The following is a 26466-nucleotide window of genomic DNA, read 5'->3' as shown; positions in this document are numbered from 1 at the left end:
AACTATAATCAGAGGGGAGTGAGTGGGGAAGTAAGTTATAAGGAAAATAAGTATGTGGTGAGGGAAGGGAAAGAGAAAAAGTACAAGAGATTTCAAAAAGAAATTCAAAAATCTTAAAATATAAACATAAATCAACAGGAAAAATGTAACAACGAAAGGAAATTTGCCCTCCATATCTAGTAAACAAATTCAGGAATCTAAGAATAAATACTGCAAAATGAGGGGAAATGATCCAATATTTGATGAGACAGAGGACCCTGTAGAATTTGAGGATAAAAAGAGAACTACAACATGCTGTTCCTAAGTGGCTTAAAAAAAAATTATGAGGGCAGAATTTATGTCCTTCTAAGCAAAAATAATGAGCAGAATAATAGTAATAATAATAATAATAATAATAAAACTAATCTTCAGTGGTAAGCCTCACCAAAGAAACAAAAGAGACAACAATAGATTCAGTATGTAAATACTCAGAAGTGAAGGATGGGGTAGAAGAAGAGAAGCAAAGAACAAAAATGTTAAAAAAAATGCTCACTATGCAAGAAAACATACACATCTTGAAGATAGAATGCATATGGACAATTTAAGGATAGTAGTCTCATAGAAAAACACAACAGGACAAAAATGTCTAAGAACACAATGAAAGAAGTAATAGAAAAGAACTATTCAGAACAGATATCTGAACACAGAAAATGAAATCCCAATTGAAAGAATTCAGATTACCTTTATTATAATTTTAAATGTGAATGGATTAAAGAATTCAATAAAATGGAAAAAGAGTGACAGATTGGAAAAGAAAACAAAATCCTACAATCTGTTGCTTATGTGAAATATATTTTTAAAAAGACATATGCAAAATAAAACTATGAGTTGCTATCATGCTATCAGACAAAGAAAAAAACATACATTCAAAAAAAATTTTAAAGATCAAACAAGGAAACTATATTAGGCTTAAAGAAACCACAGATAAATCATATCAATAACTAACTCACTAAATGTCTTAGCATCCAAATTCATGAAAGAAACATCTAAGCTTCAAGGAGACCGAGAGAATAATACAACAGTGACAGGATATTTCAATATCACTCTATCAGTTTCGGATAAGTGTATATCATTCTTTGCATAAGAATACATAAGGAAAATGTGGAAGTAAACAAAAATTCTAGAGAATCTAGAGTTAAAAGATGTATAGAATTTTCTAAATGGGACAACAAAACAATATACATATGTCTCTGCCCTACATTAAACTTCTTACAAAAACTGATAATGTAATAAGGCATGGAGATATTGCAATCAAATGTAAAAAAGGTAGAAATAATCAATACATACTTTATAGACAATAATGCAATAAGAATAGAAATTGATTCACAGACTACAAACAAAAGATATATACCCAAATTACTTAAAAATGAAACCTTAAATAATGTCTTGGCCAAAGAGCAGATTATAGAAACAATAAATAACTATGTAAAAGAAAATTATAAGAATGATGCAACATAACCATAATGTCTAGGATGCAGCTAAAGCAGTCCTTGGGGAGGAAATCATACTCTTATGATCATACACTTAAAAATAGCAAAAAAGAGCATTAAATAATTGAATATTCATTAAAAATGAAAATCAACAAATAAACCTAAAATAAGTATAAAAAATGGACATATTAAAATTAGAGTGGAAATAGATTAATTTGAAACAAAAAAATCACAGAAAAGAGAAAATAAAAGCTAGTTCTTTAGAAAAAACTATAAAATTTATAAGCCCTTAGTTAGTCTGGTTAAAAACAGCAGAAAATAAAATCAACAATATAGCAGACAAGTAAGGTTTGAAAGAAATTTGGAAGACACTAAAAGCATAATCATAACACATGATCATAACATAACAAAATCATAATTATAACACAGTAATATGCTAACAAAAGAAAAAACATGAAAGAAATAGAGGAATACCATAAAACATAAAAATACTCAAACTATCAGAAAATTAGAGATCTTAAATGACCCAATTCAAAAAAGAAAATAGATCTAACTATAAAGAAACTACTAAAGTGTATGTGGGGGAGGGAGGAGGGAACTCCTGGACCTGATAGATTCTCAGAACATATGTTATCTTATTTGATCCCCATAATAACCCCGAGATAGGTGCTATTGTTAACTCCTCTTTATAGATGAGGAAACTGAGGCTGAGAGAAGTAAAGTGATTTGACCAGGGTCAGCCAACTCATATGTATCTGAGACATTATTTGAACCAAGGTCTTTGGACTCCATATCCACCACTAACTACTACACTCCTAGCTTCCTCACTGAAAGTGTTTAAGAAGAAATTGAAATGAGGAGGCTAAGATAAAGAATGCAACACACATACCAAAATATCCATAGCAGAACTCGTTGTGGTAGCATAGAACTTGATACAAAATTGAGTGCTTACTAAGAAGGGAATAGCTGAAAAAATGCTGTCATAAGAAACAAATGTGTGGAATATAGAAAATATAGAAAGACATGTATGAACTGACAGAAAACACCAGTACCATGAGAACTATGTATGTCATAGCTACAATAATGTAAATTAAAACAACATTAAATAGCATCTGAACTTAGATTTAATGCAACAAACAAATTTTGGTTCCAGAAAGCAGATAATAAAACATTTATTTCCTTTAGTGGAAAGAATTTCCAAAGTGGAACGTATTTATTGACTAAATGAACAAGTCTATGGAGAAATATCAGCCACATTTAAAAGAAAACTCCAGCTGCCAACTCCGTGATGTGCAGAAGGATTTAACCCCCTTCCAGGGAGAGATCTCCAAAGAGAAAATAGCCAATGTGATTAGCCAAAAATTGGGAAAACACTATCAGATTAATATGACTGCATGTTCCCCTCAAGTTCTATAAAGCAGTGGTCAAAGGCAAAGAAAGTGTCCAAAGAATACATCATGGGATCTAGGACAAGTTCACAGCAAAATCCTCAAATCTCTCTATCTAAGGAAAACCTAGAATCTGTTGATTCAGAGTTCATTGAGAAACAGGCCTGGAAATCTAAAAAAAAAAATAATTCTCAGAAAATAACCTGCTAAGGAAGTCTCACTTGAAGATCACTATAAATACATATACCTGTTTAATTTTCAGAATGTAGCTGCAAGTTTCCAATTAGTAAACAGCTCTTCCTTTGTGGTTCACTAGTTTACCACGTTAGTGAAAACTGGCTAGAATTCTTCTATACGTAACTGAAGTAAGGGGTTTACTGTATCCTAGGTGATACAGACATTTCTACTGTCAGGAATGTGAAAGAAGATGAACTAGCCCAAGACATTTCTGAAAGAAGAAAACAATATATCATCAGCCACTTGCAGATGTATGACATCTCCTGATGCTGTAAGATTCTGTTGACCAAACACTCCAAAACCTTGTCTTATAAAGGAAAAAAAGAAAGAAAATAAATTTTCTCCTAACATTTAAAAACATAACTTTAATTAATGTACTAATTTTAGCTTTGCTGTAGAGGAACCTCAGTTGCATATCTTCATGGAAAGATATGCAAATTTAATCATTTGAAGTTTGTAAAGATTATACCTGCCTGCTGTAACTTGTAATAGAATCTTGCATTAATTCCAATTACTTCTAAATTCTACTATCAATGCTAGTCAAATGCCAGATTTTCCTTATCTTTTTATACTCAAACACTCTAGAAAGATCCAGACTTCCAAAATGAGACACAAAGGACAATTTGTCTCTGTGTTAGATTAGCTCTGTACAACCTGTGCCTCATTATACTTATATAGGTAAGAACTATGGTAGTTATGTATATTTATTATTTTTTTAAAAGGAGTTGAAGGATTATGGGTATGGAATGTTACATATGCTGTCAGCTGTGGTCACTATGCTTATTTGGTTTAGCTTCACTGTTTTTCTTTGTTACAAAGCAGGGTTCTATGGGGAGTGGCTGCTCTATTTAAAACAACAAAAAAAGGCAATAATAAGGCTTCAAAAAGGGACTAGATTATTATTAATTATCATAATCATAACTAATATTTATATAGTACTTTAAAAATATCATCTCATTATATCCTTTTAATAACCCTGACAGGTAGTGCTATTATTATCCTCATTTTATAGATGAGGAAGCTGAGGTAGACAGGGGTTGAGTAATTAACCTAGAGTCACATAACTAAATAAAGGTCTGAGGCTGGATTTGAATTCAGGTCTTCCTGACTCCAGGCCCGGAACTCTACCCAGTGAGCTACCTGGTTGACAAATATCTCTCATAGACATTGCAGAGAGTATACTTACAGAGGTTGGGAGGCTTGGATTAGATGATGACAAAGATCATTTCCCACTCTCAGGCTCTTTGAAATCAATCCTGTATGTTATAACACCTGTCTGAGAAAATAATATCGTGGATGTAGAAGTCAAGCTTGGTCAGTGTGACAAAAGCAATTTTGGTAAGTTAAAAAAGAGAAAGAGACCAAATGCTGTCTCACATGAACACAATTCCAAGAGAATGCCTAAGGCATCCAAAAATATTGTTTATGGCTCTCAAATGAACAAAAGCTATTTTTTCTCCCAAGGAAATATGAATAGAGTGTTGCGTTTTGTTTTTTGTTTTTTTCATTTTGTTTTGTTTTGTTTTGTTGTTGTTGTTCAATTGCTTGTTTACATAAAGATCCTGGTAATATCCTACATGTTGAGATGGTATGATTGGTCACATAATTAGAAGTCATTATTTCTAATTTGAATAAAAATGAGTGCTTTTTGCTTGGGTCCAGTTAGCCTCGGGAGCAGTAGTTTCTCTCATCCTGGGTCATTCTGGGAATGGTGCATTTTATTGGCACATCTCATGTTAAAATTCTGTAATAGTCTTATCTTCATGGAACAGCTGGCTAGTGAAGTTGCATATTGTGTTGATTGATCTCACATATTTTTTGAGGTGTGTTTATGTCTGTCAGGGAGCAGTTTTATTACATCCCTTCACATTTCACATCAACAGTATTAACTAAAATTCCTGGTGTTCATTTGCCATTAAAGTCACAGGCCTCATTCTAAGCCTGAGGTTGCATTTTTTTTTCTTTTCTACACAATTGTGGATGATGTTTTTAAAGGGGCACCCCTTCTAACATCTTGTACATCTATTAAAGGCATAGTTGTTACCATAAAAGGGGAGTTAATACAAGAAAATAGATGTCATTTGACTTTAGATGGAGACCAGCAGAATAATTCCTTATGAAATGATAATTATGAAAGGGACAACCTCCTGAAATCTTTTCCAGGAAGTGACACAGCATACATATCATCAAGCCCAATACAAGATAATAACTTGCATTGTCTTCTTGTAGCATAACAGTGTGGATTATTTAACCTTTGTGACCCCAGCAAAGTGTTTTGTATACATCTGAACTTTAATAAATGTTCGTTGGATTATTTCCCAAAGACATTGTCAGAACATTCATTCCATGATTTGGAAATAAAGGAAGACCTTTTCTTTAGAAAATACCAACTTTCATAAAAGGAGGTAATTTTCTCAGGATAGGGCAAGCTGATATGCTGCAACCAAATTTTGGCTGCCTTAATTACTAGCATTTTCTAACCTGGTTTATCAATAGCTTTACTAAAAAGTAATCCTTTGTATGATTGTTCTTCTTTCCCAAAACAAAATAAAACTGCTTTACCAGTCCTTAGATCAGTCACTAAAAAAGCATTAATGAAGCGTTTGACATATTCCAAGAAGCAGTGTAGGATTGTAAGTAGAGAGCTTGCTTTAACACTAGGAAGGCCTAGGCTTAAGTCCTACCTCTGACATATACTGGGCTGGAAAAATCATACATTATCTCCAATATTCTAGGCAACAATCTAAGATTACACATCACAGTCCCATCCTTCATTAGTAAAGGGAGTTTTCTCCTCTGGGAATTCCCATTGCCACTGAAATCACAGACTCAGTTAATATTTGTTCTATTTAATTGACACTATATGAAGTAATTCTTTGTTTCATAAAGAAAAAGAACAAAGAAAGAAATAAAGAAAAACAGTCCCTGTCCCCAAGGAACTCATATGCTATTGAAGAGACAACACCTCAATATATTATTTACATATAAGACACACTAAATAAGTTAAAGATAATTTCAAAAGGATTGAAACTAGTAGCAAGGGGGACCAGGAAGATGGAATTTTAGCTATGTCTTGGAGAAATACTGAAAAAGTACAAAGTAAAAGTGAAGAGGGAAAGCATTTATGAGGAACAGTCAGAACAAAGACATGGAGACAACAGAAGGGAAGTTGTATGCTAACAAGGGTATGCTGGTAAATGTTTAACAATAGGCTCTCTTAAAACAAAAAATAGTGTATGACCCCCTTTTAAGTTTATTCTGTACTTTTAACATTTCTTCCATCACTTTTGTAGGGCTAAATAATCAACGAGGTAGAAAGTATAAATTCTCACACTGAAAATTTAACAATCAGCTCTTGAGTAGGCGGGTATAGCTGGATGGTAGATTCTGTGGAGGCAAGTGAAGTGTAACAAAATTGGAAAGCTAAGAAAGAGCCAGATTGTTAAGATCTTTAAATGCCAAACAAGGGACTTTATGCTTAATTGTAAAAGTAATAGCAACCCACTGGATTTACTGAGGAGGAGAGTGACATGAAAAAACTTTTGCTTTAGTAAAATTGCTTTGATAGACTGGAAGGTAGATGGGAGTGGGGAGAGACTTGAGACAGGGTGAACAATTATAAAGTTATGTTAATAGTATAGACGAAAGGTGATGAAGGTCTGAACGAGGGTAATGGCTAAGTGAGTAGAGAGGAGAGGATGGATGTTATGACGGTAAGAAATTACAAGATTCAGCAACTTATTGAATTGTGGCAAGAGTGAAAGTGAGAAACAGAGTAGGACACTGGAATCCTACGTCTAAGTGACTGAGAGGAGGGTGGTAATAGGAATAGATGATAATCTGTAAGTTGGAAAGAGAAGTGGGTTTGGGGAACAGGTAATGAGTTTTGTTTTGGACATTTTAAGTTTTAGATACCAACAAGACATTCAGTATCACTAAGTAGCGGTGCATAGGGAAAGAAGAGAGTCTGGGTCAGGACCATAGGGACACCCACACTTAGTTTTTATGACATGAATAAAGATCCAACCAAAGAGACTGAGGAGCAGTCAAACAAATAGGAAGAAAAGGAAAAAAAAAAAGAACAATGTTATGAAAACCTATGGAGGAGAAAATATTTAGAATGAGAAGATAATCAACAGTATCAAATGATTCAAAGAGGTTAAGTAGGATGAGGATTGACAAAAAGCCATTAGATATGACTATTAAGAGATTATTGGTAACTTTGGAGAGGATACATTCAATTGAATGATGAGAGTAGAACTAGATTGCTGGGGGTTTAGAAAAAAGACAGAGAGGAGAAGAGTTGAAGACATTGAATTTAGATAACTTTCTTAAGAAGTTTAGAAGGAGTGAGGGAGAAAGTGGGGAGATACAGGCAACAGCTAGAGACAATGATCTGATCAAGTAGAGGGTTTTTCTGTTTGTTTCTGTTTTGTTTTTAGGATGGGGGATACATAGGTATGTTTTAGGCTGAAGAGAATAAACAAATGGATAGGGAGAGATTGAAGAGTATTAGAGAGGGAGCGAGAAAGATAAAAGATAAAAGATAAAAATTCCAATTTGCTGAAAATGAGAGGAGATAAAATCAAGGATGTATATAAAGAGACTGATTTTTGCAAGGAAGGCCACCTTCTCATCTGAGACTGGACTATACATAGAGATAGTGAGCAAAGATTTTTGAGTGATGTGAGATAAAAAGGAAAGTAGAATTGAAAGCTCTATTGAAAGACCTCAATTTTTCAGGAAGTTTGAAACAAAGTGCTCAATTTGGGGGCAGGGAAGGAAGGGATGTAATGCCATGGTAGAAATGAGAAGGGTTATAATAATATTTATGTAGAATTGGATAAAAAGTAGACTAAAAGTAGCTGTGAGCTCTTCCACCCAGAGTGTACTTGCCTCCCCCCTGCCTCCAGGTGCAGCACCACCTCCTTTCTCTCCTAAGGGTTTAAACTTGTCACTTCAAAGTTCACCATGGATGATGATATTGCTTCTCTTGTGGTTGACAATGGCTCTGGAATGTGCAAAGCTGGCTTTGCAGGAGACGATGCCTTTCAGGCTGTCTTCCCTTTTATTGTTGGGTGCCCCAGACATCAGGGTGTGATGGTGAACATGGGCCAGAAAGACAGCTATGTGGGGAATGAGGCCCAGAGCAAGAGAAGTATTCTGACCCTGAAGTATCCCATTGAACATGATAGTGTCACCAATTGGGATGATATGGAGAAGATTTGGCATCATACCTTCTACAATGAGCTCCATGTGGCCCCTGAAGAGCACCTGTGCTGCTTACAGAAGCCCCCTTGAATTCCAAAGCCAACAGAGAAAAGATGACTAAGATTATGTTTGAGACTTTCAACATCCCAGCCATGTACATTGCCATCCAGGCTATGCTGTCCCTGTATGCCTCTGGTCATACCACTGGTATTATGATGGACTCCAGTGATGGTGTGACCCACATTATGCCCATCTATGAAGATTATGCCCTTCCCCACACCATCTTCCATCTGCATCTGGCTGGCCATAATCTGACAGACTACCTCATGAAGATCTCGACTGAGAAGAGGGTACAGTTTCACTACCACAGCTGAGAGGGAAACTGTGCATGACATCAAGAAGCTGTGTTATGTCACCCTACACTCTGAGCAGGAGATGGCTACTACTGCATCTAGCTCCTCTCTGGAAAAGAGCTATGAGCTCCCTGACGGTCAGATTATCACCATTGGCAATGGGAGGTTCCAATGCCCAGAAGCTCTCTTCCAACCATCTTTCTTAGGTATGGAATCCTGTGGAATACATGAAACTACCTTCAACTCAATCATGAAGTGTGATGTTGACATCCATAAGGACTTGTATACCAATACCATATTGTCTGGTGGTACCACCATGTACCACCATGGCTGGTTGACATTGCTGACAGGATGCAGGAGCTGATTACAGCTCAATGAAAATAAAGATCATTGCCCCAGCTGAACGCAAATACTCCAACTGGATTGGAGGCTCTATCCTGGTGTCTCTTTCCACCTTCCAGCAGAAATGGATCAGCAAGCAGGCTTATGATGGATCTAGGCCCTCCATTGCCCACCGCAAATGCTTCTAAATGAATTGTTTTGTTTTATTTTGTTTTTGTCAAAGGGTGTGATATGATAATTGCCCCCACCTGTGGGAGGGGATGAGATTGGCATGGCTTTATTTGTTTTTTGTTTTTGTTTCTGTTGTTTTGTTTTGTTTTGTTTTTCGTGCTTGACTCAGGATTTAAAAATTTGGATGATGAAGGTGATGAACAGTCTAAGTATGTTGGAGGCAAACATCCCCCAAGTTCTATAGTGTGCCTTCAGGACTCTGATTATACATTGTTTTTTAATAATCATTCCAAATATTGTATAAGACATTGTTACAAAGGCAGTTAGGTGGTGTAGTTGACAGAGCACCAGTCCTGGAGTCAGAAGGACCTGAGTTCAAATCCCACCTCAGACACATGATATGCAGTAGCTGTATGACCCTGGGCAAGTCACTTAACCCCAATTGCCTCACCAGAAAAAAAAAGACATTGTTACAGAGTTACAAGCCTCTATGAAGGCTGTCCTTTGCTAGAGCAAAGGAACTACATAACAAAAATCCAGATGGGGAGGGGGGAAAGGAGAAGGAACTAGTATTGCTTTATATATAAATTATGTAAACCTTTAAAAAAAAAATTTTTGTATCTTCCGCCTTAATACTTGTTTCTTTTAACTAATGAAAAGAAATGCAGGAGAAAGTGGCCTAGCCATTCCAGATCTTAAATTGTATTATAAAGCAGAAATCATCAAAACTGCTTGGTACTGGCTAAGAAATAGAGTGGTAGATCAGTGAAATAGGTTAAGTATGCAAGACACAGTAGTCAATGAACATAGTAATCTATTATTTGATAAACCTAAAGATCCCAGCTTCTGGGATAAGAACTCACTGTTTGACAAAAACTGCTGGGAAAACTGGAAAAGAATATGGCAGAAACTAGCCATAGATCAAAATCTCACATCATATACCAAAATAAATTCAAAATGGGTTCATGATTTAGATATAAAGGCTGATACTGTAAGCAAACTGGGAGAGCAAGGAATAGTTTATCTATCTGATTTATGGAGAACAGAAGAATTCATGACCAAATAGGAGATAGAGAACATTACAAAAAGCAAAATGGATAACTTTGATTACATTAAATTGAAAATTTTTTGCATAAACAAAACCAATGCAACCAAGATTAGAAGGAAAGGAGAAAATTGGCAAAGAATTGTTACAACCAGTCTTTCTGATAAGTTCCCCATTTCTAAATTATATAGAGAATTAAGTCAAATCTATAAGAATATAAGTCATTCTCCAACTGATCAATGGTCAAAGGATATGAACAAGCAGTTCTCAGATGAAGTCTGAGTCATATGAATGAGTCATATGAGTCATCTATAGTCATATGAAAAAATGCTCTAAATCACTATTGATTAGAAAAGTGCAAAACAAAACAACTCTGAGGTGCCACATAATACCCATCAGATTGGCCAACATGACAAAACAGGAAAATGATAAATGTTGGAGAATATGTAGGAAAATTGGAACACTAATGCATTGTTGATGGAGTTGTGAAATGATACAACCATTTTGGAGAGCAATTTGGAACTATGCCCCAAGAGCTATCAAGATGTGCATACCCTTTGACCCAGCAATAGTACTTCTAAGGTTATATCCCAAAGAGATCATACAAATGGGAAGAGGACCCACATGTACAAAAATATTTATAGCAGCTCCTTTTGTGGTGGCAAAGAATTGGAAATTGAGAGGATGCTCATCAATTGGAAAATGACTGAACAAGCTGTGGGATATGAATGTAATGGAATACTATTGTACTATAAGAAATGATGAACAGGCTGACTTCAGAAAAACCTGAAATGACTTGTATGGTCTGATGCTGAATGAAGTGAGCAGAACCAAGAGAACGTTGCACACAATAACAGCCACGTTGTGCGATGACTAATATTGATAGATTTAACCCTTCTCAGCAATACAAGGATCTAAGACATCTCCAAAGGAAAATGCTATCCACATCCAAAGAAAGAAGTATGGAGTTTGAATGTAGGTCAAAGCATACTATTTGTTATTTTTTCTTCTGTTGTGTTTTGTTTCCTCTTTCTGGTGGTTCCTTCTATTAGTTCTAATTCTTACTTACAACATCACTAATGTGAAAATATGCTTAATAGGAATGTATATGTATAGCCTATATCAGATTGTGTGCTGTCTTGGGGAGGGATGTGGAGAGGGAGGGGGAGAAAAATGTAAAACTCAAAAGCTTATGGAAGTGATAGTTGATAATTCAAAATAAATTAATTTTTAAAATATTTGTTCCTTTTTTCTTAAAAAACAATTGTTGGCCATAATGAATGGCCTCCTAAATTCCCTCCCTACCCCCAACATAGATGTGAATGAAGACTTTACAATCTCCCTGCGAGTTTTATAAGATTGGTGCCAATATTTGGGGGAGGGGAGGAGCTTTACCTGTACACTGACTTAAATCCAGTTCAAATAAAAGTGCACATGGTAAAGAAAAAAAAAGTAGATTAGAGAGAAAATCAAGGATTGCTTTGCAGCGCTGAAGACTCATTTGAGGTTAAATAGCCTAAATTTGTAGTAGACCCAATCAGCATAGTTTCATGATTTTCTCCAGCCTTATTAAGCAGCCTATACATAGGAATAAAAGAAGCAGATGATGGATGAAATCCAGGGATAAAGTTTGTCAGGGCATAATAGTGATAGGACAAAGGGCAAGATATTCAAGAAGAGAGGAAAATGTAGAGTTGAACTGGTTCACCAAGAGATTGGAATACGGTAAAGAGGAGAGTGTACACTTGCCAGTGCACTAGTGATGACCTGGGAAAGAACTGAGGGGTGGAAGGAATAGAAATTATAATGCAGAAGAGGGGGTTGAGAAGTTTAGGAAAAAATTGAATAATTGTGATCAGATAAAACAATTTTAACATTCATGAGCATGGAAGTAAAACACTTGTGGTGAGGGTAAGATCAAAATTATGACCATCTCTTTCTATAATCAAGGTAAAATGGAATAGGTCATGAGAAATGAATAGATTGACTAACTGGAAAGTTAGAGTATTGGAGGAAATATCAATATATATATGTTGATGTCCCTTACTATGAGGGTAGGGAAGAATGACTGAGAAAGGCACTGAATTCACTGAGAAAGAAAGGAGAATGTGTTGGGTGGGGGAACAGTGGAGGTGGGTGGAAATAGATAACGGCCAACAGAATCTAGATCAGGTAATAGTTTAGATAGCATGAACCTCAGCAGAAGAATAGTTGTTGGTTGATAATGGTAGAAGAAGAGTGGACTTTGGAAATGACATTTGGGAGCAAGAAGTATTCTGATTCTCCCATCATGACTTGTGAGTCAGCAGTATGGGAGAGAGCATAGCTAGTGCTAGAAAGAAAGGATGGGCCATAGAAGCTGTGGTATCAAGAGGGAGTCAGATTTTAATTAGTGTCAGAAGACAGAACAAATGAGAAAAGAAAAGATTTAAGATGAAAAGAAGTTTGTTCATTATGGAACATATTTTTTCCCAGAGGGTATAGTGGAAGGGGTAGACAGACACTGGAACAGTATATTGAAGCCTTAGGTTAAGATGGATGAGAGGAAAGAAGTGGATAGTGAGGAAATTAGAATGGGGTTTAAACATGGTTGCAGGGAAGTTCAGAAGCACTGGTATATGGGATGTGTGGTGGAAAGAGATATAAGCGACTTATTAAGGAATGTAGTCAGGCAGAGGATCAGTGGTTAGACAGAGGTCTACCAAAGAAACAAAACACAACACACAACATACACACACACACACACACACTCACACACTACCCTACAAAACTACTGCTCCATAGCAAGAATAAATTACTTTCATAGAAATGCTTACCCTTAAGTCTAAATTTCCTAAAAATGTTACTCTGTGTTAGAAATGCTGATGCAGCCTTAGCTGTGAACATTTCTTCCTTCAGAAACCACTCACATCTTCATGTCTATAACCTAAAACACAAAATTTATTTTTTTACCAGTTATCCAATTTATAAAATAGAATTGTATCATATAAATTAATCTTATGATGTTGGGTTTGTGTTCTATTATTTTTTTAAATTATAAACCACAAAAGTCTTTTTTAATTGGACCAAAAATAATGGCACCCAGATTGATTCTCCTTGTCAGTTTCTTCTGCCCTTTAAGAATATTCCTCTAGGCTGTGAATAGTTATGGCTAAGAAGACTTTCTGTGTATATTATTGTTAATGACGCTGCTTCTTCTAGAGAGGTTTTATATTAACATGAGTCAGTTATTGGTAAGTGATAATGTGAACTTTTCCAGGTTGCTCTGATAGTACTTTTATCTGTCTTTGTAGAGGAAAAAAAAATCAGAGATCAGGTATTTAGGGCAAGAAGGAACTTAAAAAATGAGTCCAGCCCCGTCACTTTTTAGGTAATGAAACTGAGACTGAGAAAGGTTACATGATTTTCTAACAGTCACACAGGTAGTCTAACAGAGAGGATTGAAACTCAGGTCATCTTATCCCAAATCCACCATTCTTCCCTGTATATCATGTTGTGTCATCTGCTATTACAGAAAGATCTTGATCTCCCAGGAAACCCCAAATCTCTCAATGGTTCAGCAGTATGAAATTTCTAACAGATCTGGCAACAGGAAGGCAAAAGCAATTCTGATGTGTCTAGTGACTTGAAACCATAGACTTTATCTGACTTCCAACATGTCCTTTTTCCCAACCCTAAGTACCTAGCTGCCCCCACAGTACTTGGAGAGAGTTGCTAGGGCAATTCATATTCCTATTGCCAATGTTGTCAATTGATATCCCCCAAGGACTTCTGATATACTTCTACTTTTGAAGATCAGAGTAAGGGGAAGAGAAATAATAGCAAAAGGTAATTTAACTCTGTTTCATGGTCCACCTATTTTTCATAAACAATCTGGTTCTCACATTTACTAAGATAACACAAGCTTAACAAGGTACTTATTAGTCTCAAGCAGAACTGCATTATCTTTCTGTGAGAAATGTTTAATTTATTTCCTTTGCCAAACAGAGAACATTTATTAGCCACCAACAATGCTAAGATGTGCCCAGATACGTGACTGTGAAAAATATTTTTAAATGGCCTTGGCTGATTAAATTTAAAATCATGTAAGTGTCTTAATAGGTGGGTGAATATTTGGCTTTTAATAGCAATAACTCTCTAGACATATGCTAGGCATTTTGGATTCACCACCTTTTCAGATCTGTGATTACTTTTACTAGCCATGGAGGGATTTATTTGGTGATTATCAACTGAACAGTTGAAAAGTCACTTCTCTAAAATGACGTGAAAGAAAAATGTGTTGAGCAACAACGAGAGGACAGCAGAAATCACAGAATGTCAGGGCTGTAAGAGATCATATATTGTTCTATTTTTTTTTTTAGCAATTTTTTCCTTGCATTGATCCAAAATTTGCCTCTCTGCATCCACATGGAACCATTCATTGTTCTTAAGTGTGTCCTCTGGGGTCAACTGGTACAAATTTGATTTGTCCTTTAAGTTACAGCCCTTAAGATATTTAAATGACATAGTAGATTCTCCTGAGTTTTCTCTTCTTCAGGATAAATATCAACCAGTTAAATATATACAGATAAAAAAAATGGAATTTAAAGTACTGCAAAGAAGCAACTAGGTGGTGCAGTGGACAGAGCCCTGGTCTTGGAGTGAGGAAGACCTAAGTTCAAATATGGTTTCAGACACTTACTAGCCATGTGACACTATCCCCTCCTTCATTCCTGTCACAAAAGATGAGTTGGTCCTTCTTGCTAAGACATATACAATTTATTCCATTCTATCCTCTTTCCTCCAGCAGATAGCATCCTCTATCATCCCAACTTTCTCACAAATGTTCAATCTCTTCTTATCTACTGGCAGCTTCCTTATTATCTATAAACACACCCACATCTGCCTGATTCCTCCAAAACCCTCACTTGATCCATCCATCCCTGATAATTTATCATTCCACATTTATATTCCCTTTTGTGGCTAACCTCCTTGAGAAAGCCATTTACCATAGGTGCCTCCACTTCCTCTCCTGTTCCTCTCTTTTAAAATCTCTATGGTCTGGCTTCCAGCCTCATCATTCAACCAAAACTGCTTCCTCCAAAGTTTTCAGTGATCTCTTAAGAGCCAAATACAGTGGTTTTTTTTCTCAGTCTTCAACCTTTTTGACCTCTCTACACCTATTGACCCTGTTTATAACCCTCTTATCCTTGATACCCTCTTTATTCAAGCTGTTACTCTCTCCTGGTTGTCCTCCTACCTATCTGACTATCCTTTCTTGGTCTCCTTTGCTGTATGTTCATCCAGATAATGCCCAATAACTGTGGGTATCACACAGAGTTCTGACCTGGTCCCTCTTCTTTTCTCCCTCTATACTATTTCATTTGATAGTATCATCAGCTGTCATAGATTTAATTATCATCTCTATTTTAATGATTCTCAAGTATACTTATCCAGCCCCAACCTATCTATTAATTTTGGGTTTCACATCTCTGCCTATTAGTCATTTTGAACTGAATGTATTGTAGACATTTTAAATTCAATGTGTCCAAAACTGACCTCATTATTTCCCCCCTGCCACTAACCAAATTCTTTCTGATCACAAACTTCTTTTAGTACTGTCAAGGGTATCACAATCCTCCCAGACCAGTAGTCTTGAAACTTAGTATCATCCTTGACTCCTCATTCTCATTAACCCTCCACCCACCATTATTCAATTCAATTAACATTTATTAAATACCTACTATGTGCCAGGTGTTATGCTAAGCACTGGTGATACAAATAAGAAAAAAAGAAAGCTAGTTCCTGCCCTCAAAGAGCTTATAATCTAATAGAGGGAGACAATACACAAAAGGAAGCTGAAAAGGGAAATAGAGGGGGACAACAGGGAATAACCAACTTGGGGCATGTGGCTTGATGAAGTTTAAACAAAGCAAAGCTGCTGATGGGAAGTGGAGAGCTATTTGGAATATTCTGAAAATTCAGAACTTTATGCAATCTGTTACCAAGGCCTATAGATTTGAGCTTCACTACATCTCTCATGTATGCCCTTTTCTCTCTTTTGATATTGCCACCGCTCTGGTGTAGGACTTCATTTCCTTTCTCCTGATCTATTGATTGCAATAGCCAATTGGTACTTCTTGCCTGCCATAAGTCTTTCCCTACTTCAGTCCATTCTCCTTTCATCCATCAAAGTGATTTTCCTAAAATGTGAGTGTGTCACCTCCCTACTGAATGAACTTCATTGGCTCTCTATCACCTCTAGGATCAAATTAAAATCCACTGGCATTCAAAGCCCTTCATATTACACATACCCTTGCATGGCTCCCTTTACTTTCTTCAAGTCCCATCTAAAATCACATCTAGAGCAAGCCTTTCCCAAATCCTCATACTTATAGTACCTTCCCTCTGTTGATTTTCTGTCTATTCTCTATATCATTTGCTTTTACATAGTGTTTTGCAAGTTATCTTTGTCATCTATTGTAAGCTCAGGAACTGTATTTTGTGGTTCTCTCTATCCCTCAGCCCTTAGCACACAGCCTCCATCACAGCATGTGCTTAATAAATGTTTGGTGACTGACTTACTGACCATGGGAAAGTCACTTAACCTCAGTTGATCTCCCTCATACGTAAAATGAGGAAAATATAGAGCACTTTCCAAAACAAAGCACTAGATAAATGTTAGCTATTAGCATACATAAATAACCATAATAAAAAATGTATCATTATTTTAGGACTGATTCACCCAGTCCCTAGTCACAATGTTAGATTTGGTCCTTAGTGTGGTGGCTGCTACTACTTTTAAGGTTCTATGGCATAACCATGTGAGTGGTATCTTCTAAGAGGAGTTCACAAGCATTTGCTGGTATATATTCCTCTAAGTAAATCAGCTAATAAATTCAATTAGTTCTTTAGCAAAGGCATTTCTTCAAAGGGATAAGCAACAGCAATAATTCTAAAACTTTTTCTGAATCACTAGGATTACATTCTCCTAAAATTACACATAGAATCATGGAAGAAGGGGAGTGGGAATGAACTTAAAACAAAATGGGATTGATTAGAGAAAGGCAAATTAAAACACCTTTGAGATACCACCTCACACCTATCAGAAATGAGAAATGCTGGAGGGCATGAGAAAAAATAGGTACAATAGAAACTGTTGGTTCAGTTGTAAACTGGTCTACCCATTCTGAGAACAATCTGGATCTATGCCCAAAGGGCTATAAAATTGTGTATACACTTTGATCCAGCAATACTACTACTAGGTCTCCACCCCAAAGAGAAAAAAAGAAAAGGATCTATATGTAAATATGTGTGTGTGTGTGTGTGTTTGTGTGTGTATATGTGTATATATATATATATATATATATATATTCACAGCTTTTTTTATAGTGGTAAAGAATTGGAAATTGAGGGAATGCTTATCAATTGGAGGATGGCTGAACAAGCTGTGGCATATGATTATAATGGAGTATTATTGTGCTATAAGAGATGAAAAAAAATGGCAAGACCTATATGAACTGATGAAAAGTAAAATGAAAAGAATCAGGAGATTATTATGCACAGTAAAAGCGTTGTTATAATTATGATCAACTGTGAAAAACTTCGCTACTCTGATCAATACAACTATCTAAGACATTTCCAAAGGACTCATGATGAAAAAAATGCTATCTACCTCCAGAGAGAGAACTGATAAACTCTGAGTGAAAAATCAACTGTAATTTTCTAGAGTGTTTTTTTTTTTTGACAATACGGCTAATATGGAATTTTGTTTTGCACGATTTCACATGTATAATTGATATCATATTTTTTGACTTCTCAGCGGGCAAAGGAGGGATAGAAAGGAGAGAAAGAATCTGGAATTCAAAATCTAAAAGGAAAAGAATGTTAATAAATAATACATTTTTTAAAATGAGAGTGATGTTTATGTGTAGGACACAGACAACTTACAACTGTGAAGATTCCTTTCTTTCTCTAGCATTGATGATGAACATAGAGCAGCCCTACAAAACTCTGGAATGTGGCCTGAGTCAGATTTAACTAATTGGGAAATATTCTATTTGAGTTTGATACCACTGTTTTAGAGGGTCCTCACAGAATTCCTTGCAGAGCATGGTGTAGGATCTAGGTGTCAAACACATGGTGGCAAGCAATGCTCTCGAGGATGAACTAGATTAAAATATTATTGGAAAATATTTAACAAAACAATTTAAAAAACAATGAAACATCAATAATATTCATTTATGCTTTTCCAAGTTAATGTGCTGCAGAAGGGGATTTTATTTGGGGTTAGGAATTCAGTCTGTAACCTACTGGCAAATTCAGTTTCCCATGGACTTTTTTTATGCGTCTGAGCTATTCAAGACTGTCTCTTTCGAAAGTGGGGATTGTCTATTTTGCATCTAGAAGCCTTCCTCTTTTTATTCCAGTGTCTCTTTTAGCCCAGACAGATCTTCCACTTTTGTAGAAATCTCATTGTATGTTAACTGAGAAAGGCCTTTGGGTTTGGTCATTGGGATGTCTGCAGTGACCTTTGAAAGAGAAAATAAAGGGACTGGTAAGAAAGTGGAGCCCTAAAAAATAGATAATGTTTTCAAGATCATGGCTCTAGATCTGGAAAAGACCTCAGAGGCCAGATAATTCAATCCTTTCTTTTTATTATACATGAGGAAATTAAGGACCAGGAAAAATTAGCAACTTCTCCAAAATTATAGAAAGAAGAAGTATCAGAGAAACTGAATTCAAAGCTTCTGACTTCAGAGTTTGAACTCTTTCCATTATGTCACATTTTGTGGTAAATGAGAGAGACTCTGGAGTAGGTGATATGTTAGAAGGGTTTAGACCTGAAGAGGCCTCACTGTATTTATAGGCAAAGGAGAAACAATTATCATAGAGGGAGATGTTAAAGATGCATGAAAGAGAATAATTGCTGAGGCAAACTCTTGGTGAAGACTGATAGGTTTGAAATTATGACTGAAGGGACCCTTTGATCAGCATGAAATAGGAATATCTTTTTTTCCTCTGCAACAAGAAGGAGCAGAGAGAGTGACTGGCAATGAATGCAACACTCTTGGGCCAAACCAGATTAAAATAATTGAATGACAATGCAGAAAAGTTTGGAGTTAGACTTAGGAGTAGAAGGAGCTCTCTTCAGATGGCCTCCATGTTCTTAGTGAAGTAGGAAGGCAAGTCATCTGCTGGTAAGTGGGTGATGGAGAAAAACTGGAGGCGCTATTCTGAAACTGCCACCATATCTCCTTTGTCAAAAGATGCAGCACATGAGATCCAAAGTCACAGAAAGCGCGTGGTCTTCCCTTCGTTCTCAGGGCCAGTAGGGAACTGCTAACCCCAAGAACATTTGTTTCTAGAATGTGAGGAGGTCTGTATTCATGCAAACAGTGGGGAGGGGATACAAATTGGGAACAACTAGCCAGGCATGCTGTCTCCTTTCACCACCAGTAAAAATTTAAAGCTCTTCTTTTTATTGTTAGAATCTTTCTCTTCTATTTTTTTTTCTGAAAATAAATGGCAGATGGAAACTATTTTCTCAATAAGAGATTTTCTTGAAATTACTATTTACCTAAAACATGAATTTAGCAGAATTGTGGCTATTATCACTGAATGATTACCCAAAGTTTAAGATTAAAAAAAAATGACTAAGGTGCTTGATAAATCCTTTAGAAAGTATAAGGGCGACATCTAGTGATGCGAAATAGGTAGAGTCTTTAGTTACTACACTGCATTCTGGCTATAGGGTAATTCACAAACTTCTCATTGATCAAGAATCTGATCTTATTATTTCCAAAATTGGAAATTTAGTTCCAGACAGGAAGACTAATTTGTTAAAAGAACTGGAGTCATTTGAAGACCTGTTACACCCAGATACATGTATTTTTCTTTTCTTTGTTCTTTTGTGGTAGGGAGACAGAGAGAGGGTGTTGGTATAAGGCAATTTTGTTGTGTAAGTTAAATAGAGAAACATATTAATGATAGCTGATGGTTCCATTTGTTTTACTCTAGCAAAATATCCAAGTAACCTAAAGGGAAGCAGCAATACTACAAGTTTACACTCTGTTTTTGTTAAAGCCCCTCTTTGTATCTGAATGAATGGAGAAAGAAGAGAAAGGTAGAGAGACACAGACACAGAGACATAGTGACAGATGAACAGATAAGTAACTTCTTATCTTTATATGGAGGCAGACTAACTATAAAAATTCATAGTCAAGTCAATAAGCATTTATGAAGCATATACTGTATGCCAAGAGCCATGATGAGTGCTAGGGAGAAAAAGAACCACAAGACCAAACCAAAGCGAAACAAAAATAAACAAACACCAACTCTTAACTCTCAAAAAGGTCACAGCCTAATGGGTAGGACAACATGCAAATAATTAAGTAAAATCAAGATATGCATAAGATAAATAGGAAATAATCACAAAGGGAGGGAACTAACATTTAAGGGAGATAAAGAAAATCAATAAAGTTTAAAGAGAGCCAGAAATTATGAATATTTAATGATGATAGGTTTCCAGGCAATGATGAAGCAGAGATGGGTGGGGGAGGTGAAAGATGAATTCTCCAGGTTCAATGGTAGTCATAGTCATTGAAACTTCACAATTCTATGTAGACAAATCTTTCCTTTAGTGGGTCTGATGCGGTCTAGAGGTTAGGGGTCCTGGCACCCCAAAATCACGATACCGGAGTCCTGCCCAAAAGAATTCGACCGAAGCCTTCTTGCAGCCAAAAACAAAGTTTATTGAAGATTCGCCATATTAGCTAGACTCTTAAGGAGTCTGAGCATCTATGGGCTATTGGCTAGATTGTAAAAATCTGAGCATCTTAACGGAGACAAGATGGACCTTATATACAGAAAGACAGTGGAAGAGTGGCCAAGTAATCCATGAGGTAATAGAATTCCCAAGGGTGGGAAGTGGAGCCTAGGTGGGACCAAGGGTGGGAAGTGGCCTGGGGCCATAGGGAGGCAAGACAATAGAGGGGAGATTGGGTGTAGCCACAATGAAAGACCAGTTGATGGAGCAAGACAATAGAGGGGAGATTGGTGTAGCCACAATGAAAGACCAGTTGATGGGACCATAGCTTCCAGAGATTTGGCCACGTGGGAAAGTACAGAGTCCATGAGGTAATAGCAGTACCAAGGATGGGAAATGGTCTTGCTCCAGAGTTCTTCCTTTCTGGGGCTCAGATTCCAACCCCATCAGGTAAATATGCCAGACAAGTCTCCAGTTGTTGATGATTATATGTAGTTACATGACATTGTAGCACCAATCATAAGTTTCTGATCACTGACATATGCATATATATGCATATATATACATATATGTATATATATATACATATATACATACATACATACACACACACACACACACACACACATACACACACTCACACCCCTGGGATCCTCTCTTTCCATTATTTCTATCTCCCATGATCCTTAAGTCCCTCCTTCCATCAGGGAAAAATTATACTTCCCTAAGTGGCTCAGCAGATAAAGTGGAACTTGGTGAAAGACCTCAGTACAAATCCAGCCTCAGGCACATACGAGCTGTATCACCTTGGTCACTTAACCTCTGCCTGTCTCAGTTTCCTCAACTATAAAATAAGGTTCATCATAGCACCTAATGCCTAGAGATTGTTGTAATGATAAACTGAGATTATATTTGTACAGCACTTAACAAAATATGACATGTAATAGGTGCTTATTAAGTGACTTCTGTCAATAAGGGGCTGCACTATTCTTGGTGTATATAGAATGTGCACTCTGGTTCTTTTCCCCAGAGCCAGGAAGCCTACATCTTCTTTCAGTCTAAGGTTATTTTAAGGGATTTGGGGGGGGGGGGCTTTGTCTTCTGTAGTACTGCCATCTGTTTGAGTCCCCACAGACTGTATCTCTTCATTGCTATGAATCTGTGACATATAACCAGTTCCATTTAACCACTTCACAGTAATTAGCTTTTACAGAGGGGTATTTAATTCAAAGAACTAGCAAGAACATACAAATAATTTTCCAAACACCTTGAGGAGCATAATCTCCCCTATCGCCTTGGGGCAGAGAGAGAATTAGGCTCCTAACTCATTTTTTTTTACATAATATTGGTCCCATCAAGTTCATGTCTAGAAGTGGCATGATTGTCTAGTAAATGCTTCTCCTAGGCACTCCTGGTAATAAAGATCCCACCATCCCCCCAAAAGAAAAATTGCCTCTTTGTTTTTGGGGCATTTATTCTACACTGACTATAAAATCTGACCTGGATTTCAACCCCCAGATCCCTGTGGCTTGCTCTTATATTGGAGACTTTCCTCATTCACTCAAAATAGAAAAGAATAAATGAAAAGGCTTATAATGGAGGCCCATTTTAGGGGGCCAAATAGCCTCAGAGTGGGAGAAGAAAGACCCTTCCCTTTACAGAGAAAGAGGAAAGGAATAAGCATTTATTAAGAGCTTACTATATGTCAGGCACTTTTCTAAATGTATTACAAATATTTTCTCATTTAAAGGAAATAATCATTTATTAAGTACCTAATATGTGCCAGGAATTGTGCTGAGTACATTACAAATATTAACTCATTTGATCCTCACAAGGTGGGTGCTGAGGAAACATACAGACAAAGGTTAAGTGACTTGCCCAGGGTCACATAGCAAGAAAGAGTCTAAGATTTGATGCTCAAGAGTTCCTGACTATAGGCCCTATTGTTCTCCATTTGGAAGGGTGGCATAGCTCAAACCAAAGAATGCGGTCTATGAATTACATATATACATACATACATACATATATATATATATATATATATTTTTTTTTCCATTTACCTCCTTAACCCTACATGAGCCATGAAACTTCCTGAGGGCAGAAACTGCAGTTTATTTAATTTTCATGACTACACCAGAGCACTTCACAGGGCTCCAGATATAGTGGACACTTGATAAAGTTTTGTTTGTGTTTGTGTTTTTGTTTTTGTTTTTGTTTTTGTAATTGAAATTGACCTTAGTGAAACTCTAGATTCACAGACCAAAGAGTCTTCCCAAATTTGAACCTGGTCTCATTCATTTACTCCTGTGATTCGGGGAAAGTCATTTCTCCTTAGGCGTCAGTTTCTTAATCTGCAAAATAAAAGGGAAGATGTAATCGATCTTTTAAGGCCCCTTCTAGCTCTACAACTATTTGATCTTTACCTCTGACCATAAAGTCTTAGTTTTGGGACCAAGCAATTAATGATAGAGAACTTGAATAACTCTTGGATGACACATAGGTTTTTTTCATTTCCTTCCTAGGAAGTAAAATAATCTGACTTATTCACTGGTGTAGGTCACTGACTTGAGACCATAAATTTAAAAAAAAATGGTTGGTGGGTCTTTTTTTTGCACGATTATAAATTCTTTAAGGGCAGGGCTTGTTTTGATGTTTCATCCCAGGTCTCTAGCATAGTGACCAGCACCTAAAAGTTACTTAATGTATATTTGGGTTATTTGTTTTCTTAGCTGTGACATTCATATTATTTATAGCAGTACTTTAATATGTCAAGATAGTATTAGTTGACATCCTGTTTTCAGAGCTAAGGCCCATCAAGCAAGCTGTGCCCTGAGCTTGGCATAACAACAATCCTTTGAGCTCACCCTCTGGATGATCTCACCCTCTGGCAAAATCACATGATTGTTGTGTTGCTTTGAGCAGCACCAAATGTTCTCTGAGCTTGGACAAGCACTAGAAAAGCTCAGATGAGTTCCGCTCATGAAGCCCAGCTATGAATCAAACTTGTCACAGTGCTACTGTTACCCCTCATTGTCAGGGCTACAGTTCACTGCATAGCAACCAGTATAAGTATTGAGATCTGCCTACACTGAAGCAGGTCCCTCCCAGTAGGAGCAGGGCCCCAGCACATAAGTCTAACTTGCCTCTTTGCTTGCAAGCCATTTCCCTCATTTTGAAATTAAACTTCCATTTGATTCCTGACTATCTTGTTCTACTGTAGCCTGCTCTGTTCAACTCTGGCCATCCACAGGTTGGAGGTCAGTTCAGTCCAATTGACATTAATTATCATCCATCAACAAAAGGCACATACAAACTAGATTTTTTAAGAACCTGTAATTTCATCCATATAGGGAATTCCCAGTGAGGAAATTCCTATATTAGTGCAGATAAGAATGTGCTCTTCACTAGCACTTAAGACATTAAGTGATGCAGTATTTGTCAGAGTTGAGACTTGAATCCTGTCTCTGAGACTTATTCTATATCCCCTATACCATATCAACTCTTACCTTATTTCCTCTCTCAAACTGGATCAGCCCACCACGAATTAGTATTCTCTTTTCAGATGATTTTCTCGATCCCTTGGAAGCATTAAATATTTCATATATCATTTAATTATGTAAATCAATCAGTCAAAACTACTGCTGGTGGAAAGCAACTTGCCCCTGAGCAAGTCTGTCGGGGAGAATTTGTTAGTTCTTTAGCTTGTATTAAAGAAGATCCCTGTCTGTTGTGTGTACCCTAAACACCTAAACCTACATATTTACATTTCTAAGACAAAGTGGCTGGAATTGTTTATAGCTTTCCCCAAATACTTGCATATTTATTTATCTATCCATGTATGTATGTATGTATGTATGTATGTATGTATCTATCTATCTATCTATCTATCTATCTACCTATCTATGTATTTTCCTATCTTTCTTTCTTTCTATTTCAAAAAGGACAAGAGGAAACTGTTTTTACTGGACTATAGCTGTGGATAGACATCTCTCTATTTCTATAGATAGATTAAGATAAATACATAGATATACATATGCACATACATATGGGTGCTCTTTCTATATATATAGCATATATAGAGATGTATAAATATAAATGTGTGTATGTGTAGGTATGTATGTGTAGAGATTGATAAGTGTTCTATTGATGCTCTTTTCCCTACATCTCTGTCACTTTCCAATGATTCTCCCTTGATAGCTAATAATAGTAGCTAGCATTTGTATACCTCTTTAAAGTTCACAACTCAGGTGTTTTTGATTTCAGTTCTAGTGGCCAATTCATTCTACCCCATTTGATGGCCTCTTCCTCAAGCTTCTATTTTTTGCAATCTCAAAAAGAGCTATAAATTATTTTGTACATCTTTAGAGTTTATTTTGCTTACATCTAATCCCTACTTTAATATATCCATCTTCGGATTCTCCCTTCTCCCTTTCTCCTTCTATTTACTTTTTGAGTAAATTGTATTTCTGTATGTAATGTGTGTGTATGTGTGTGTGTGTGTCTGTATTCTTCTCCTTTGACAAGTTCAGATAAGAGTAAGGTCCAAGTGTTAGTTGTTACCCTACTCCCTCCTCCTTCATTATGATAGGTGTATACTTGGACACCCTGATTATTTGAAATTATTTTCCCTAACCTTTGTCTTTCCTGTTCTACCCACATCTCTATTCTGCTTTTCCTCTCTTTCTATCATTTTCTTAAAATCATCAAGATATAAGAATACCCCCAGGCCTTGTCTAATTAGACTATCTTTGTGAACCCTGATGAAGATAGGATTCAGAGGGGACACATTTATCACTGCTTCCATTTGAATATGAGCGAAATATGTCCTTGTTTAGTCCCTTATGATTGTTCATTTGTGATTACCTTTTAATGTTTCCCTTAACTCCTATGCTTTAGCTTCAAAGTTTCTCTGCAGCTTTACTCTTTTTATCAGGAATAATTAAAAGTTCTCTATTTCATTAAAGATTTATTTTATCTGGGACAGCTAGGTGGCGCAGTGGATAGAGCACCAGCCCTGAAGTTCAAATCTGACCTCAGATCAAACACTTGGCACTTACTAGATGGGTGACCCTGGGCAAGTCACTTAACCCCAATTGCCTAAAAAAAAAAAAAAAAAAAAAAAGATATATTGTATCCCATATAGGATAATACTCATTATACTAACTAGCCGTTATTCTTGGCTTGTGAACCTACGTTTTTTGTTTGCTGGAATATTGTAGTCCAAGATTGCTGATTATTTATGGTAGTGGCTGCTAAATCATATGTTATCCTGACTGTGGTTCCATACTCCTTGAATTCTTTCTATTTGCTGGTAGCAATTTTTCTTTGACCTAGAAGATTTGGCTATGATTTTCCTGGGAGTTGTCATTTTGGAGTTTCTTTCAAGAAATATCTGGTGATTTCAATTTTGCCTTTACCATTTGGTTCTAAGAGACCTGGACAGTTTTATTATCTTTTTTCTTTCTTTCTTTCTTTCTTTCTTTCTTTCTTTCTTTCTTTCTTT

General features: G+C 36.4%; 2 pseudogenes; both read left to right on the top strand.

Moving 5' to 3' along the window:
• The first annotated feature begins 2863 nt into the window (after nucleotides 1-2863).
• LOC114036001 lies at nucleotides 2864-3421 on the top strand (annotated as a pseudogene).
• Nucleotides 3422-8064: 4643 nt separating this feature from the next.
• On the top strand, nucleotides 8065-9188 carry LOC114036023 (annotated as a pseudogene).
• The last annotated feature ends 17278 nt before the right edge of the window (nucleotides 9189-26466 follow it).

This window comes from Vombatus ursinus, unplaced genomic scaffold (assembly GCF_900497805.2).
Source record: "Vombatus ursinus unplaced genomic scaffold, bare-nosed wombat genome assembly UNPS02009573.1, whole genome shotgun sequence".
Classification (NCBI taxonomy): Eukaryota; Metazoa; Chordata; class Mammalia; order Diprotodontia; family Vombatidae; genus Vombatus; species Vombatus ursinus.
The sequence above is the reverse complement of the archived record's forward strand: the minus strand, read 5'-3'. Positions and strand labels throughout refer to the sequence as shown.